At 36.7% G+C, this 16741-nt stretch overlaps 1 long non-coding RNA gene across 2 annotated transcripts; it reads right to left on the reverse strand.

Annotated features, from left to right (window-relative positions):
• Window positions 1-1149: 1149 nt before the first annotated feature.
• LOC144972096 (uncharacterized) lies at window positions 1150-11400 on the reverse strand. Of its 2 annotated transcripts, none has more exons than XR_013645266.1 (4): window positions 11334-11400; window positions 4920-4993; window positions 3547-3594; window positions 1150-1408 (listed from the first exon to the last, which is right to left on the reverse strand). It is a non-coding gene; the product is annotated as an uncharacterized LOC144972096 (long non-coding RNA). The 2 variants fall into 2 exon arrangements; XR_013645265.1 differs by lacking the exon at window positions 11334-11400 and adding an exon at window positions 10401-10490.
• Window positions 11401-16741: the final 5341 nt, after the last annotated feature.

Raw genomic sequence — 16741 nt, forward strand, 5'->3', positions numbered from 1 at the left:
ATGGTGAAAAAGGCAATGGTAATAAGAGTCACCATTGATGGTGAAAGAGGCAATGGTGATAAGAGTCACCATTGATGGCTTGACTTGCTTGACTTGCTTGCCTTGCCTTGCCTTGCTTGTCTTGCCTTGCTTGTCTTGCTTGCCTTGCAAGGTGGCAGGGACGATAAGGCCACTTTAAATGATCATGGCGTTCTTAGAGTAATTTTCAGGATCAGATCGGCAGAGATTGCACCAGCAGAGCTCAAGATGAAGAAAGTATTGTTGATATAAAAGTGATGGCAGGGATGTAGAAGATGGAAGCAGCAGCAGTAACAATGATGGTGAAAATGGCAAGGCAGGTGCCGTGATGATGGAAGTCACTCCGGCAGGGCTATGGTGGTGAAGATGATGATGATGGGAGGTGATTCTGATGGCAATGGTTGTGTTGGGAGGTGATAGCTTTGGAAGGGATGATGGGAAGTAATGGTAGAGTCATAGGGGTTGTGATAGAAGAGACCATGATGTGAGGTTAGTGGTAATAAGTGAAAGCCATGGCTTGGCGAAAATGATAGAAGCAGGTTCAACAATAAAGATCCAGTAAATGGCACAGTTCCAAACCCAGGGTCAAGTTGACCCATCCAGAAAGAGTCAAACAAATCACATCCCTATCCCCGTCTTCAAGACAATTGTAAATCAACATTCTGCCCAAACACATTCGGGCTTCCTGTAGGCCTCCAGTCCGCCTACTGCACTTGGGTATGGACATGAAACACAAACAAATGCACCCCCACCGGTAGAAGCACACTTATCTGTGTTTCAAATCCATGCGAATGCCAACTACAATCATCTTGTCAACAAAGAACACGAATGTAACTCACCCGGCCCCAACCAGTTGGAATCAACTCAAACCCAAGTCCAGAACCACACCACCACCTTCACTTTATCACTGAATCTACCTCCAGCATCCTCATCCTCCCCACAACTTCTACCCACCACCACCTTCCTCGACGAACACAATCTCGACATCACAATCACTACAACCCCACCAATACCACCATCATCACTTCCTCCACCATTACCTCCCTTCACAACCATTGCCATCATCATCACTTCCCATCATCATCCCTTCACCACCACAACCCTCCCATCATGATTTCCATCATCTCGTCACCTAACAATGCCACCTTCACCAACAATGTCACTATTGTTGCTCCACCATCTACATCCCCATCATCACGTCGCCACCAACAACTCCTCCAACATCTTGATCACTGCCATTACAATCCCTGGGGCCCTCCAATATAACCCATCCCATTACTCCGTTAAATACCACAATCATTCTCCATGACCTCACCATCCCTGCTGGCCACCGCCCCTACCGCCCACATATGGCCAATCTCGATTCCTGGAGCTTGATGACGTCAAATATCTGTAACAAATAGCAGTAACAGATTACAAAATGCAGGAAAAATAACTTCTTTGACTTCACATCTAGTTCATAATTGATTCTTGTCTAATCCTGGGGATTTCTAACTTTCAAGACTTGATTCAACTAAGTAGTTTGTAGTCTTAATATACATAATATTTTGCAAGAGGTCTAGTGCTAGTTATAACAAACATAATATTTTGCGAGAGACCTCGTCTTAGTATAGTATATAATATTTTGCAAGTGGCCTAGACTATGAATATACATAATATTTTGTGAAAGGCCTAGTCTCAGTATTTCCATAATACTTATGAAAGGCCTGGTCTAAGTATAATATACATACTATTCTATGAGAGGCCTACTTAACACATGCAATGTGAATGACATTGATTGATATTATTCATGGCGCATGACAAGATAACCAAAACACATAATGCACGCTATTACTTGTAATTACTGCCTCTATGAAAATCTTTGTCCCCTGTCAAATGCTTATATCTTTTACATCATGTGTATCACATGGCAAAGAATATACGATTTACCAAACTGGTCTATTGGATTTCCGTTAAGTATTTTTCAACAAACCAGCAGCCAATCTGAGGGTAGTAAGCAATTGTTATAGTCTACGCTTGAAAAACTGAAACAAACTTCAACTCTATGAGCAGTACGTCCATGAAGGTCTTCACCTGGTGGACAGTTGTCGCCCACAAGTTTTTCTCTATTTTTTTCTTATGTATGGAATACACGTTCAACACAAACAAAAGCATGTGTTTTGCCTACGAAAAGGCCGATAGTACAATGGACATTTTTCCAATAATTGACTGTTCTATACTCAGAGATGCCAATTAAAATTTCAGACAAGACTGAAGGCCGAAAGAGGAATTTCTGCACACAAAATCTTATCTATTTTGAACTATGAGATACCAAAAACCCCTTTTTTTCAAATGAACTGAAGCCCAAAATATCGAAGAGTAGCGGTTGTAGTAGTGGTGATAGTGATGATGATGTGGTGGTGGTGTAGGCGGTGGTTGTAGTAGTGGTAGTGATGATGATGTGGTGGTAGTTGTTTGTTTTGTTTGTTTTTAAGGGTTTTACGGCGCTTGCACCACATTTAGGTTACATTAGTGCCAGTAAAAAGGAAGAAAATGGGATAGTAAGAGGTTCTAGAATTGCAATCAAAGCACCCAAGAGAAAGTAAGACAATGGGGAACTGGGAACAAATAGGGATCAGATGTAGATTCCAAGAGCACACCGCCAAAGTACTTAGTTTGAGATCACCTAAAAGTCTCATCCAGAGACAAGCACTCAAATGTTTACAAATCATATAATACAATGCATAACAGAGAGATGATTTACAATGAAAAAAATATCATCTCCCAAAACTATAACGATACATTCGACTGTTTGCCTCCCAGCCAAGGAACTCTGATAAGGGTCAGGACAAAACTAAGTAATCTCATTCCAAGACAATGACAGAAACAATTGGGAAACGGGTATGGGGGGATAGAAGACACAGCATGTACCTCCCTGCCCACTATGGGAGGTCAGGATCCCCACCCAGCGTGGTGGTAGTTGAAGGGATTATGAGTTGTAGTGGTGGTGGTAGTTGTAATGATGATGAAGGTGGTGAATGTAATAGTGGTGGTAGTGATGACAGAAAGCAATTGGAAAACAGATACAGGGGGATATAAGACACAGCAAGCACCTCCCTGAACACTATGGGAGGTCGGGAACCCCACCCAGGCTGTGGTGGCGGTGGTTGTAGAAAGGATGAGTGGCGGTGGTGGTTGTAGTAGTAGTTGTGGTGATGAAGATGTGGTGATGGTTGTAATAATGGAGGATGTTGTGATAATGAATGGTGGTGGTGATGGTGGTGATTGTTGTAGTCCTGGTAGTGGTGTTAATGTGGTGGGTGTAGCAGAAGTGATGATGTTGCAATGGTGGTTGTAGTAATAGTGGTAGTGATGATGTGGTGTTAGTCGTTCTAGTAGTTGAGGTATTGAGGTAGTGATGATGTGGTTGTGGTGGTTGTAGTGATGTGGTGATTGTAGTAGTGGATGTGTAGTGGTTGAAATGATTATAAAGAGAGAGAGAGAGAAAGAAAGAGAGAGAGAGAGATGAACACCAACAGGAATTCCTACCTTGACGGCAAGTCTCCAGTCCTTGAAGAATACACAATCCAATCCATCCTTTAGAAAAAAACAAAAACAAACGTTTTCTTGTTTATATTGTGTAATCATAAACAGATCAATGATGGGAGAAATTATGTTTTGAAAAGGCACTCAGTCTAACCACTAATATTCAACTCTTCTTTACAGATGTTTGTTTGTTTTGTTTTTAAGGGTTTTACGGCGCTTGCAACACATTTAGGTTATATCAGCGCCAGTAAAAAGGAAGAAAATGGGATAGTAAAAAGGTCTAGAATTACAATTAAAGTACCCAAGAAAAGGTAAGACAAAGGGGAATTGGTTCAAATAGGGAACAGATGTAAATTCCAAGAGCATACCACCAATGTACTTAGTTTGAAATCACCTACAAGTCTCATCCAGACACAAGCACAAATTCCAACAAAGAGGAACACACTCAAATGCTTACATTATACATTCAAAATAAAAATAATAATACATAACAGAGATGATTTACAAGGAAAAAAATATCATCTCCCAAAACAATTACTATGCATTTGACTGTTTCCCTCCCAGCTAGGATTCCGACCAGTGCCAGGACAAAACCAAGTAATCTCATTCCGAGACAAAGACAGAAAGCATGTTGGATAACAGATATAAGGGGATAGAAGACACAGTATGTACCCCCCTGCCCGCTATGGGAGGTCAGGATCCCCACCCAGTTCTTTACAGTTGGGTCCAACCAGATAGCTCAACTGGTTAACTAAAACAATGTGACAAGTTCTGTTCCCAGGTTGAGCCTCAAAACCTAACTTGACCTTAGAAACTTGTAAGTCAGAAACCCTGCACATAGCTTGCATTAAACTCAAAATTAGTTATCATTATTGCTGTAACCTTTGAGTTTTGATTGATATTCAATACCTTGAGCAATTGAAATATATTTTAGTCAGTGTTTTCTTTGAACTTGAAGTTGAAGCACTCTTGTCAATGCATTTCAAACAATGGATTCAATATGAGTTTCATATCACGGGAGTTTTGTTTTTTTCATCATCTCATTATCGTTCAGCAATATTTTACATTATAGCAAAATAAAGGGAGTAAAATTATACAAACCAAAAGTAAAAGATGTTTCGGCATTTGGCCAAATCATAAGATTGGGGGACGGGAAGAGTGGGGATGTGGGAAGAGAGGTGTTATCAAAGAATACTAGACGGCAATAGTGTTATTATTGACCCCCTACCTACCCTGGTAAGATAGATATATAAAAACTATCGAGGGGGGGGGGGCAGTGAGTGAGTGAGTGAGAGAGAGAGAGAGAGAGAGAGAGAGAGAGAGAGAGAGAGAGAGAGAGAGAGAGAGAGAGAGAGAGAGCTAAATGGAATTCCTACCTCAAGATGGGGTCTCCATTACGAATCCAATCCTTTGAAGAATACACGATGCAATCCTGTATCTTCATGCCATCCTTAGGTGAATAAAAAACAAACAAACAATGTAATTTTTGTTTACGTTTTGAATTTGTAAACAGATGAATGATCAAAGAAATTATGTTTTGAAAGATACGCAGTCTTGCACCTAATGATACTAGTAACTAATATTTTGACCTCAACCATTAAAAAAAAAGCATTTAATTTTCACTTCTGTAAATACCTAATGTTGGTTATTGCTGAAGGCAAACTAAGATGGCATACTGGAATCTATGATTTCAGTTTGTGAAACTCTTGTCTGTGGATTCCAAACAATGGATTGGAAAATAGTGAGACTGGAGTCCAATGAAACTGAATCATAAATTAGATTTGTCCGTTTTACAATTCCCGTTATCTATCAAGGAATATGAAATTTTGACAAAGACACTCATCAATACACACACTATGATAAGAGTATGTGAGAGAGCTGTTCTTCTGTCTAAACAAGTGTTCTGGCTTCGCAATTGGATAAAGACTACTGTGATTTGTAGGTTAATTGCTCAACCCTGATTTCTTACACGTACTGACCAAAGGCGATATAGTGGTCAGCGCACTGCCTTAAAATTGCTTTCCACATATACTGACCCTAATAGTGATCTCGATTTAGGAGAAAAATTCCCTTAATCTGATATTATCCGTCATACTAATCTAATAACAGAAATATAAAAGAATACAGAGGGCCCCATTAATAGACATATTATTCAATCAATGACACATTATTTAGAAAGTTTTTTTTTTTGGAGTAAAATTAGTAACATTCCTCATTGACTTCACCCTTTTGAGATTTACTAAATTAATAAGGTCTGATAGGTTTGATCACATTAAATGTGGGATGTTTAATTAAATGTAGGAAGTGTCAGATGAATTCCTGGATGCCGAAAGATTATTATCCCTTGTACTTGTACAGATTCTCTTTGTTAGTTTCAGTTTTCTCTCAGAATATCAGTTTGAGAGTTCTCTGAGTATTGACTGATGCTGCAGATTCTAACTGCTGATAGGAATCTACATTATTTTATGGACTTGGAAATATTCCACACTATGATTAGGAAGGGTAGGTCGCCCCAAATTCGTATGCTTTTTCTATACCTCTAACAGCTGCAGATTGGTTCAACTTAACTCCCCATTATTTGAGAAACTCAATTATTAAACATCTTTAGAGTAGTTGATGTGTAAATTCATGTAAGGTATTATTGGTTAACTAAGCTAAAAAAAAAAAATGAAAATAGATTCCAAATTCCCTCGCCCCAAATACATATGCTCATGCCCCAAAGCCATACATGACTGGTCCCAAACCAAAACAGCATTACAATTATAGTCATACAGCCTAATGTAATTTCAAAAAGTTTTTACAACAATGATGTGATAGAATGGCAGCTTCAGTTTCTGTAAAAAGATGAATGTTGTAGACGTATCGCGTTCTACTTTATCAAACGACAGATTAATATAACCCAAAAGACATGATAGCTATGGCTATTGACACATATTGAAATGGCATCACTATTGGTTTTGAATCCCTTGTTTTTACCCATTGTTTCCAGCACAGGTCCTTTTATGTCCTCTTCACCAGATTCTATTTTTTCATTGTCTTTCTTCCGGTTTTACAATCTAAAGCGCATTTATAATTGTACAAAACGTTTTGGCCAGACCAAAATTTGTCTGGTCTGCTCTTGAAGCCATCTAGGGTTTTTATGTTCACAACCAAATCTGGAAAACTGTTTCACATTTTCGTTCTCACAGTAAAACTTTTCTTTCATTCAATCTTGGTCTTTGTGTAAGCAGTTTCTTTTTTTTACCTCTCGTATCTTTCCTTATTGTGAAAACTTTCCTCCATTTAATAAATCCTGTCATGTCTTGGTCACATTTACCACTTGCCATCTTGTAAAGTTCTATTATGTCTTTCCTTATATCTTCTGCATTTCAAGGTTGGTCAATTAAGTTTCCCCAGTCTTTCCTCTTAAACTAGCAATCCTAGTCCAAACAACTGTTTAGTGCCCTCCTTTGGACACCTTCAATTTGCTCATATTTTTCAATGTAAGGAAACCAAAATGAGTTCGTATAGTCTAAGTGTGATCTCACAAGCCCTTATTAGGAGGGCAAAAATGTATCTTTGTCTAGATATTGGAATGAGCATCTGATGACGGCAAACATGGAGTTGGCTTTTTTTTACTTTTTCACCGACATGTTTATCAAAATTTTGTCACCCATAGTGGCCCCAATGTCCTTTTCTTCTTTAACCCGTTTCAATGGAATACCCACAAAAGTGTATTTGAACTTGTCTCTGGGTTCAATTTTGCCCAAATGCAGGAATATACACTTGACAGGGTGGAATTTGAGAATCAAATTTAGTGGATATGCGCTTTATAAATGGTGACATTTTAAACTTAATGTGATCTTTTAGATACTTGGATTAACAGTACAGATTTGAGGTGAGGCATGTAAGGTTTTGGGGTATGGGGTAAAGTGGCATGCCCAAAATATGAATGAGAGAGAAAATTACTCATATTTATTTTCAAAACGGCAATTCGGACTCAAGTCAGAATAGTCTGCCGTGGCTATTCGGACTCAAACTCCAATGTGAATGCGCATACAGAGGGTAGGACACCACAATGTGGGCAGTTGGCAAAGGGTGGAAGTGATAAAGAAATAGAAAAAGAGTTCAGAAGAAATTCTATTTTGCCCATATCACACCGACTCAGCTCATACCCCTATTTGGAGCGTAGGATTGCTGCCTGTCTCGCACAATCAGAATATGTAATTTTTAAATTTTTGACCTGATTTTAATTGGACATCATGTTATGTTCTTAGAAAAGCTTTTCATTGAAATCACAATTACTTTGACGGACTTTTAAGACTTTTGACAAGTGTTAACTCTTTTCCTTTTATTTCTATCTGTACTTCCAATTGATCTATGAGTTTGTCTTTCTCTTCAAATATAGCGGGTTTAGACAATGATAATATTCACAAAATCTATAGAACAAAGAAGAGTCCCAAATGACTGGAAGAAAGCAAGAATTAGTGCAATATTTAAAAAAGGAAATAAGACAATAGCAGGGAATTATAGACCAGTGAGCCTCACATCGATTATCTGCAAAATACTGGAAAAAATTGTGAGAGACCATATGATTACTCACCTAGATAACAACAACCTCTTCACTTCAAAACAATACAGATTCATGTCTGGAAAATCAACAACATTGCAACTATTACGAGTCATGGATGAATGGACTGATGCATTAGACCAAGGAGCATCTTATAGACTGCATCTATATGGATTATCAAAAGGCTTTTGACACTGTGCCGCACCAAAGACTAGTAAGTAAGTTAATTACATATGGCATTGGACCAGACATGATAGAATGAATAGAGAAGTATTTGAAGGGAAGGAAACAGCAAGTAACGATAAATGATGCATGCTCTGAGTGGAAAGAGGTGACCTCCGGAATCCCGCAGGGATCAGTTTTGGGTCTTCTGCTTTTCATAATTTTCATCAATGATCTACCAGATACAGCAGACTCTTATGTATATATGTTTGCAGATGATACAAAAATATTCAACATCATACAAACAGCAGATCATATGCACACATTGCAAGAGGATCTAGACAAACTCGCATAGTGGAGTGATAGGGTGTTGCTAAGATATCACCCTGATAAGTGCAAACATATGCACATTGGAAACCTAAATCCAGATGAAAGCTTCAGATATAATCTAATGGGAGATGAACTTGAGTTGGTGGATGAAGAAAAAGATATTGGAGTTATCATCGATAATGATCTAAGCTTTGAAAACCACATCAACGAGAAAGTGAAAAAGGCAACTGCAATGTTTGCAACAATTCACCGAATATTTCAATACCTAAATGAAGATACTTTCATTCCACTATACAAAGCACTAGTGCGAACACACTTGGAATATGCCAGCTCAGTCTGGGCACCATTCAAAAGTAAACACATCAAGCTTATAGAAGGCGTCCAAAGAAGAGCTACCAAGCAGCTCTCGAGTATGAAAGGGATGACATACGAAGAGAGATGAAGAAAACTGAAATTACCAACACTAAGTTATAGAAGAATAAGAGGTGACATGATTGAAGTGTACAAAATGTTAACTGGAAAATATGACAAAAAAGCTGGTAATCTACTTAAACTCTGGCCCGAGCACTCCCTGAGGACAGGAACAAGGGGCAACTCTCAGAAACTTTTCACACAAAGGGCCAGACTAGATGTGCGCAAGCATAGTTTCGGTGGTTCAAGTGTGGAACAGTCTACCAGAGAAAGTTGTCAGTGCTGATTCACTTAACTCATTCTAGAACAGACTGGATAGCTATTGGAAAAACCAAGAAATCTTCTATGATTGCAAGGCTAGCATCACATTCTGTCTTCACGGTAATCTGCAACCGGAAGAAACAAAGATGACACCCGAGTCCAGCGAAGAGGATCATTGAGAACCTGTGCTGGAAATCATCTCTAAGTATCTCTAAGTTAAGACTACCTATTGATAGTTACTAAAAAGTAATTTTGATTTGCACTAATTCATGTAATTATCAATAATTAAAATGTATATTAAAAAAAAAAAATTAAAAAGCTATACTGTCATGGGAGACTATTCAGACTGAGTCCTAATAATCTGTTGATTGCACATGCGCATTGGAATTTGAGTCTGAATAGACACGGTAGAATAGCTGCAGCCATTTATTTTACTGACAAAACATTTACGTACAGGACAAAGTTACACCTCTGCTTATCACTAAAGTCAAAATTGTACACGAATGATAGAAAGATTTTTACAGAATCGATTTATTATAGTGGTGATACTGGTACAAATATAAAGATTGTATGACAAATCGAGGTAGACTACTTTTCAACTCGGAAAAGGTACCAAATTTCTACTGATTAACTTCCATCTATGACAATATTTTGAATTACAGTACATAATGATTGGTATGTGTCGATTTTTATGCGAAGTGCAATATCATTTTATTATATGTTAAAAAAATCAATTCGCTGTTACTGTTATGCAAACACTGGATAGTGAAGCGTATGGAACTGTGGAGTGTCAGTGTACGTATTTGGGGAAACCTACCCTACATATTTGGTTCGATATTACTTGAACTCCATCCTCTATTTGATTTGGAATGAATTTACTATTCATCTACAACAATAAAAGTTGTAAGTGTACGTTACTGTTATGTAAACACTGGATAGTGAAGCGTATGTAACTGTGGAGTGTTCGGATTTTGTGAGATCTACCCTACTTATTTGGTTCGATATTACGGACTTGAAATTGAACTCCATCCTCTATTTGATTTGGAATGAATTTACTATTTGTCTACAACAATAAAAGCTGTAAGAAATTAAACTTAGAATTCTATCTATTTGACAACAACATAACGCAAACGAATATTATTACCATCTGTTAAAAGTAAAGTACAAAGCTACTAGAACGATCATCTCGGCATATTATGACACGGATTCATTGATATGAACCATAAATTTCGAGGTCCATCACGGGAGTTTCATGGGATTTCTTTTCTTAACCTAATTTTTGTTCACCAGTAGGTTACAGTTTACAGCTGTCTTCGTGTCCTCCCTTTATAAATCTTTATCATTTTTATCCATTAATTTTCTATAGAACAGTAAAGTTTGCTGCCCCAAACGTAAACAATAACAAGTTGCTAGTGATTTCCGTTAGGGACCGGAATAATTTACGCACAATATAGGTCTCCCAATTTTGTAGTTTGAGTTGTAGGCAATACACTTTCAGTATTGAAAATATGTTTACATAAAATCTAACAGTTGCAGAAATAATAATATAAGACTAAATTATTCTGAAAATCAGGCTCCGAATAATTCTCGTTTTGTTCATACCAGCGCAATAATTTGCTCTGGTCTAAAAATAGATAGACGTAACTTTTGATAAATTTTATCTTTTGTTCCATAAAATATCCATATCTAGACATTATTTGATGCATGATCGAGTATTTATGAATATGCGTTTCTTTTGCCACCTAACAGCCAAATTTTAAAGGTTATTTTCTTTCTATTATTTACATTGGAACGTGAGCTGTCAAGACAGGAACATGTGGTTTGCCATGTGCTTCTCGACCTTTGTTTACGTTTGGGGCAGCAAACTTTACTGTTCTATACTTTAATTACCTAATAGTTGAGCAATACTAATTATCAAAATATCATGACATTACTCTACAACTCTATCGCCGATTAACTGAGCCAAGAGAGAGAGAGAGAGAGAGAGAGAGAGAGAGAGAGAGAGAGAGAGAGAGAGAGAGAGAGAGAGAGAGAGAGAGAGAGAGAGAGAGAGAGAATAAATAAATAGAATTCCTACCTCGTGATGGGGTCTCCGTTACGAATCCAATCCTTTGAAGAATACACGATCCGATCCAGTCTCTTGATACCGTCCTGTAGTGAATTAAGAAAAAAAGAATTCTTGTTTATATTTTGAATTTGTATACGGATAAATTATCGAAGAAATTATGTATTGAAAGATATGCAGTCTGGCCACCTGATATAATTAATAATAACTCTCGAATATGAATTTTCTTTCATAAATACCTTATGTTGCTTAATGTTGAAGGCAATCTAAAGTGGCATATCGGTATCTACGATTTCAGTTTGTGAAATTCAAATATAATTTAATTTTTTTTTAATCACGATAAAAAATATTACATATCTTACCTGTAGATGATGTAGACTCCCTCGCAATTCCTGGACGGTCCATCGATCTGAAACTCAAAACAATTCAATATTGATTAGACACTGGTGGTGGGATGATGTTGGAAACCAAGAAAATAACGACGAGGGAAAAGAAGCAAAAAACTGAACACTTACCATTTTAGATGAAATCTTACAAAATTAATCCAGTCTCGTCCTCCGTCGTCTTCCAAGTTCTGTGAAATGATCTAGAAACTGGTGATTAGTCATGGGAACAATACAAATACTAATCCATATAAATAATGAAAATACAATACATTAAAAAAACCGCGACGGTACCGTCAAAAAAGGGTGTTGATTAGTAAACATACAATATATTATAGGCCTATACGTTAGTAACAAAAATGAGATTACGACGTTCCAACTTCACCAAGCCGAGAATCGCCGCAAACTGAAGATAAAATTTCACGGGGAGTCAGGTGTGTAGTTGTGATTTGTTTTTATGAAAATGTAAACAACTCATGGAGCGGTGGATACAGAAGGCCTTAACTCTCTAAAGATGCGGTTACATGATCAGGTTGGAGCGAGGTCATTCATATATTTAAAATACGGAATGCATGAGGACAAAATGGTTTATTGGTCATAATAACGATCTTTAATGCCTTCGTGCTGACGTGACCAATGATTTCGAGGTCACAATAAAAAAGAAATTAAAAAAAAAATAATTGGTATCATTAAGTATAGACAAGAATGGAAAATTTTGTACACGAGTTTAGAATAACCAACGTGCTCTCATGTTTAAAGCCGATTGTGTTGTCCGTATGACGTAAATGTTACATTAGCCGAGTAATATCATGTGTGTCTTTTGCGACGCGGACATAAATAGTGCTGCGTTTTACAACTGTGAACTATAACAAACTAAAATCGGATAACATTACTAGTCCAAAGAGGTGATCAACTAAGTGAACCTAATGCTAACGGTAATTGAACTCCCAATTGAATGACAATGTGGATATGGCTTTAAGGTACGGAAAAAAACAAAAACAAAACAAAACAAAAAAACAAAAACAAGAAGAAACTATTTTTAGATATAGCACATTGTGTAAAAAGCCACTTGTGAGTTGTGATAAACCCTTGGTCAACTCATATTACTGACTGTGAAGTAATTAAAACGCAGGGCACCTATTGATTCACAAGATCTCATGCATGACCACTTTTCACTATTCCAATTTTAAAAGAAACAAAAACAAAAACAAACAAACAAAAATATTTTTTTTAAAGAAAAGAAAGAAAAAAGTATTTTAAATAACAAACATGGTGACGGACGGTCGCTCGAAATACGGCTGGTATAGATAGAATGCGCTTGGCCAAGGAGTTCACAACATTGCCATCCGGAAGTATAACGGACCAATACACAAACTCTGTGTAACCATGAACTTTATAGTCTGGGTTAATACAGTTTAGTGAGAACAACTCACAAACGCGGATGGCAAAAACAATAACAAAGGCCTGAGTGACGTCATCTGCATACTATCTATAATATTTTCCTGAGCGATCGGCGATTGAGGACGTGTCAGAATAAAACTAGACATTTTTTTTCCGGATTTTCACTGCTTTGACTTCAGATTCTTGATCAGCATCAAGGTTACAATCGGTTTTGATACCAAGAGCTGTGCGTCTTCTGCAAATATTGTAGAAATTAGAAATAAATAAATGTTTATTTAATGTATTTTTGTAAATTTTGAGTCAGGGAGTGATGTCACCATCGACATGAATAGCCGTCGACTCGCAAAACATGTGATTGCAGATGCCAAAGCCTGAATAATGATGATGGTGTGACATCTATGTTATGCGTTAGTAAAATACTCACAACATCCCACTGGATATAATGTACGAACTGTGTGTAACAATAACATGATAAAAATAGCATACCATACTACTACTACTACTACTACTACTACTACTACTACTACTACTACTACTACTACTACTACTACTACTACTAACTACACTACTATCCACCAATAATAATAATAATAATAATAATAATAATAATAATAATAATAATAATAATCATAATAATCATAATAATAATAAATGGCATTTATATAGAGCTTTACCCGGTTGTCACAGGCTTTAAGCGCTTTACAGTGATATTACAGTAAGAATAGTGCGGCTCTATGGTCTAGTGGTATGACACTCGCTTTCGGATCGGAAGCTCCTGGGTTCGAGCCTCGCTCGGCGCATAGTTGAGTCTTTGGAAAAGGCTCTTTACTCACATTCTCTCACCGTACTCATGTGTAAAATGAGAACCTGGCCTTTAACAGCGTTGTCTCTGTCAGAAAAAAAATTTGTAATATCTCCTAACAGGCGTCGTGTCTCGTTCTACATGTTATATGTAGCTGTTGGTCCGGGACCTCATGTAAAGCGCTTTGAGCACGTTTAGTGGATATTGCGCTGTATAAAAGCTCAAGTTTTTAAAAGTTTTTTTTAAAGACAAGTTTGATGGAAAAGTTATACGAATTCAATTTAACAACAACAAAATATGATTATAGTATTGCAACATTATGAGGTAAAAAGTTAAAACTTTAAGCGAGATTTGAACGTTGTCAACGAATCCGAGCATATATAACAAATTTGAGCTTTTATGTAGGGCAATACCGAATAAACGTGCTCAAAGCGCTTTACAAGGGGTCCCTGGCAACAGCAACATTTAACATATAGGACGGGACATGACGCCCGTTAGGCGATATTACAATTATATCCGGACAGAGACAACGCTGTTAACGGCCAGGTGCTCATTTTACACCTGAGTACGGTGATAGAGTGTGAGTAAAGAGCCTTCTCCAAGGCCTCAACTATGCGCCGAGCGAAGCTCGAACCCAGGACCTTCCGATCCTAAGCGAGTGTCATGCCACTAGACCACATAACCGCACAAGTAACAAACATTAAAAATTCACATCTGGTCAATTTAACTTTTTTGCTGATTAACCCCGATGTAACGAAAACAAAATATATTACGGCTTAGAAAAAGAAAAAAGATACCAAACAAAGCTGTTATAATATATTCGTGTTTGTTCATTAGTATTTACAATCCACAGCTTCTATCAGCTATCAGCTTAATACCACTTCAACCCCAAAACAATAAAGTTTTGAGACAATGATCACATTTGTCACCAACCGCCTCAAACTGGTATTGTTTTGGGAGGTATATATTATGCTAAAATTGATTTTACAGTCAAAAATAGGAAATTTTGGATAATTCTATAGTTACTTAGAGACTAGAGGTGCAGTATGTCTATGGAGCCGGAGTTGATCCCTGTTTCTATAGCGTGAAACGGACAATAGCAATTGCTTGCTACGCTTAGGGGCAGGAGGCTTGCCTATCCCAAAGTACTTTCCGCCGGTTCTATCTGAATCATCTACCCAACACTGCTAGGTGGAGAGGGGGTCAGAAAAAAAAATACCGACTGCACATAGGATCCATCTCGGTCCCTTTGCTGGTGAAGTGAATGCTCTCCCAACTGAGCTCACGGGATCTCCAAGAATGTGTCGTTTCTCAAAATGAATGAACAAAAAATTTATTCACAACAAATGTCGGATTGTACTTAAAGTACATTTAAATATATTTTTTTCGCATCTAATTCAACCTGTCATAATACCGTTTAAAGACGAAAGGTCATATAAATACTTTATATAAACTTTGATATTTTAAAACGACACCCAAAAGTCATTCAAAGTGATCGCAATCGTCGACTTCATCGACTTCTGGCGTCGGTAACAACCATCATGAAGTTATTATATTATATGAATAGCTCGCTGTAACAGCACATAACCATACATAATGTCTCAATCGACAGGTCTGATAACCCAAATCGGCTTGGCCTCATTGCTGTAATGGAAATTCTATCATACAATGTTAAACCAAGCCCGTAATAGCGTTTGTCTTTCAGACCTGAATGCGCATAGGTCTAACCCTACGTGAACATGCATTGCAGGTCTGACAATCGACATTTCTTTGTGGAGCGGAGGCCTAAAGGCGGGTAAGTGCCAGCCTTTTATGTGTTGTAATTGCCTGTAATTAAAGTAGGTAATTATTGTTATAAATGCTTCATGATCGATCGCTTCGTTACAGTTGTAAATTATATATATATATATATATATATATATATATATATATATATATATATATATATATATATATATATATATAATATATAATATAGTGTTTGTGTGTGTGTGTGCGTATTTACATTTCTTCTCCTTTCTCTTCTCCTCATCCTCTACTTCCTCACCTTTTCTTCTATTCTTTTTCTTGGCAGCGAATGGCATAATATCATTGTTGACGATATTATTAGTTTGTTTTCTGGTGTTTACATTCTCTATTTCTTTCTATCATTACCATTCGCTCTTTGTCATAGTATAGCTCTCGATTTATCTCTCTCGTCTCTCACTCCCTCGACCCCCCCCCCCCTCCCAAACACACACACGCACACACAGAGACAAACACACACACACACACACACACACACACACCTATATTGTTTTCAATTGATCGTTCCACAAAAGAATGATGAATGTAGACAGCAACAGAACAATGAAAAACCTTTTGACCTTTGTTAAGACTCTATGCTTGTTCATACCTGTCATTACTCAGACAAAATATTGGAAGGAAGAAATAGGAAGAATTAAAAAAATGATGATGATGAGATGAAGATGAGAAGATGATGATGATTGATGATGAAAGTGTGATAATAATAATATAGTGATAATAAATAATAATAATAATAATAATAATAATAATAAATAATAATAATAATAATAATAATAATGATAAGTAACAACAATATAATAATAATAATAATAATATAACAAATAATAAATAATAAAAATAAATAAATAATGAAATAATAAGTAATGATAATAATAATAATAATAACAAAATAATAATAATAATAATAATATAATAATATAATAATAATAATAATAATAATAATAATAATAATAATAGTAATAATAGTAAAATCTAATCTCTTCTGAATCTAAACAAAATGACAAACCGAGTGATAACAATATCATTGT

Source organism: Berghia stephanieae, chromosome 4 (assembly GCF_034508935.2).
Source record: "Berghia stephanieae isolate SIO BIC M18660-M18661 chromosome 4, UCSD_Bste_1.3, whole genome shotgun sequence".
NCBI lineage: Eukaryota > Metazoa > Mollusca > Gastropoda > Nudibranchia > Aeolidiidae > Berghia > Berghia stephanieae.